The following is a 3264-nucleotide window of genomic DNA, read 5'->3' on the forward strand; positions in this document are numbered from 1 at the left end:
GGCGGGGGCGACGGGGCGGCGGCGGCGCGCGGCGGCGTGGAGGAGAGAAACGGCGGCGTGGGAGGGAGAGGGAAGAAGTGAGTAACGGGCGGGGGTACGGGCCGTTAGGTAGTAGGCTCTTTGCCATCCGCCCCCCTTTGCCGTCCGCTTTTTTGCCTCTTTGCCGTCTGCTAGCGGACGGCAAAGAGGTGGCCCGTTAAGTTTTTCAAAAACGGGCGGGGGTGGGGGCCACCTCACTCTTTGCCGTCCGCCAGTGGACGGCAAAGATTCTTTGCCGTCAGCTGGCCGACGGCAAAGAGCTGGCAGACGGCAAAGAGCTTCTTTGCCGTCTGCCCTTTGTTTGCCGTCTGCTTTTGGGTAGCTGATGGCAAAGAGCTTCTTTGCCGTCAGCTAGTAGACGGCAAAGAGCTGGTAGATGGCAAATTAGCTGATTCCAGTAGTGACATGCCCTTTATTTCAGTTTTACACATTTATCCAGTGCGATGTTTAAGCATTACCTACGTTTTATTCATTTTCAACAATACCAGTTTGAATTGCAATATTTGATGGCTGTTAAGCCTGCTGTCGGTAACATTGCCTTCCATTTTATATCTGCTTTAACACTATGCTGAAACCAACACATTCAAGCTATCATCTGGAGATGATGTGGTTTACCTTTGATATGTTCGTTTGATGTTAAGATTGCTGTACTTAGCATGCCTTTCCACTACTTATGCAGGACAACAACGGGAGTGGCCACCATTTTTCGCCGAGGTTAGCTTCATCCCTCGGCTTGTACTCCCCCCGTCTTCCATAATGTAGTGCACATAGATCCAGGCCTGGACACTAGTTAGCTTCTAATATTGACTTGTTGCTTGTAGGTACATATGCCCTTGGCAAGGATCCACGCATCGACCCTTTTTGCGTATGGGGCTATGAGATATTGATGAACAAGCATCAAGTGAGGAAACTGATAAGGATTATTAGCAAAAAAGATACGAATGGTGGCAAGAAAATTATTTGTTTATGCTCTATCCAACACAACAGTGAGCTGTAGGATGGTAACTACAAACTCTGCAGCCTTCTCTTTTTACTGCCAATAATGAGTTGTTAGACAACAATGTCTGAATCTTTTTCGTTCCCAGTGGTTCCTGAAGTAGTTCACTCAAGATTACCACACAAAGTACATGATTGGTGGACACACAATGAAGGTTAAAGTATTTCATCCAGACTACAATGAGCATCGAGAAGTCCTAATGAACACAGTGAAGGATGGGCGGGCAGCCATCACAAGGTGTTGGCCTAGAGTCGTGCGCGCCTTACGCATGGAGGAGGGCACAATATGGGCATTCCGCTTCACCTTCTCCAGCAACCAGAATGTCTTTCGCCTGTCTCTTTACAGTCATTAGTACAACTATGGTTCATCATTATTTACTTGGTGCTTCTGTAGTTCTTCAGTATATGTACCTGTGCATCAAATTATGGATTCATGGTTGAACCTATATTTGTAATAAACATGGTTGGATATGAAATAAGTGATTGCCTACTTTAAAATTCAAAACATGTGATTTTTAAATTAGGGATTAATTAAGGATTACACTGCACATGGTTTGCGAAAGCGAAACGTCTGCGATATACATGGAGATCAGAAACGTTTCTAGGATCCACTACGTGTGCGATCAATCTCCACTGCACACACGACTTTCTCTTGAAAATTGTTTGCGTTAGGCCGCCTTGCGCAAACGTTTACCACATAAAAAGTGTGTGTGATGGACAGCCTTTGGCACACAGTTTCTTCTATGCACCGTGTGTGATGCATGATGTTTACTATGCAACCTTCTTCTTGTAGACGTTGTTGGGACTCCAAGTGCAGAGGTTTGTAGGACAGTAGCAAATTTCCCTCATGTGGATGACCTAAGGTTTATCAATCCGTGGGAGGTGTAGGATGAAGATGGTCTCTCTCAAACAACCCTGCAACCATATAACAAAGAGTCTCTTGTGTCCCCAACACACCCAATACAATGGTAAATTGTATAGGTGCACTAGTTCGGCGAAGAGATGGTGATACAAGTGTAATATGGATGGTAGATATAGGTTTTTGTAATCTGAAAATATAAAAACAGCAAGGTAGCAAGTGGTAAAAGTGAGCACAAACGGTATTGCAATGCTAGGAAACAAGGCCTAGGGTTCATACTTTCACTAGTGCAAGTTCTCTCAACAATAATAACATAACTGGATCATATAAATCTCCCTCAACATGCAATAGAGAGTCACTCCAAAGTCACTAATAGCGGTGAACAAACGAAGACATTATGGTAGGGTACGAAACCACCTCAAAGTTATTCTTTCGGATCGATCTATTCAAGAGTCCGTAGTAAAATAACATGAAGCTATTCTTTCCGTTCGATCTATCATAGAGTTCATACTAGAATAACACCTTAAGACACAAATCAACCAAAACCATAATGTCACCTAGATACTCCAATGTCACCACAAGTATCCATGGGTATGATTATACGATATGCATCACACAATCTCAGATTCATCTATTCAAACCAACACAAAGTACTTCAAAGACTGCCCCAAAGTTTCTACCGGAGAGTCAAGACGAAATCGTGTGCCAACCCCTATGCATTGGTTCATGGGCGCAGCCCGCAAGTTGATCACCAAAACATACATCAAGTGGATCACGTGATATCCCATTGTCACCACAAATAAGCACGGCAAGACATACATCAAGTGTTCTCAAATCCTTAAAGACTCAATCCGATAAGATAACTTCAAAGGGAAAACTCAATCCATTACAAGAGAGTAGAGGGGGAGAAACATCATAAGATCCAACTATAGTAGCAAAGCTCGCAATACATCAAGATCGTACCACCGCAAGAACACGAGAGAGAGAGAGAGATCAAACACATAGCTACTGGTACATACCCTCATCCCCGAGGGTGAAATACTCCCTCCTCGTCATAGAGGTCGCCGGGATGATGAATATGGCCACCGGTGAGGGATCCCCCCTCCGGAAGGGTGCCGGAACAGGGTCCCGATTGGTTTTTGGTGGCTACAGAGGCTTGCGTCGGCGGAACTCCCGATCTATTCTGTTCCATGATGGTTTTAGGGTATATGGATATATATAGGCGAAAGAAGTCAGTCAGGGAAGCCCACGAGGGTGGAGGGCGCGCCCCCCTGCCTCGTGCCTTCCTTGTTGCTTCCCTTACGTACACTCCACGTCTTCTATATTGCTTCCATTCCAAAAATAACTCTCCCGAAGGTTTCATTCCGTTT

This window comes from Triticum aestivum, chromosome 7D, assembly GCF_018294505.1.
Source record: "Triticum aestivum cultivar Chinese Spring chromosome 7D, IWGSC CS RefSeq v2.1, whole genome shotgun sequence".
In the NCBI taxonomy this organism is placed as follows: Eukaryota; Viridiplantae; Streptophyta; class Magnoliopsida; order Poales; family Poaceae; genus Triticum; species Triticum aestivum.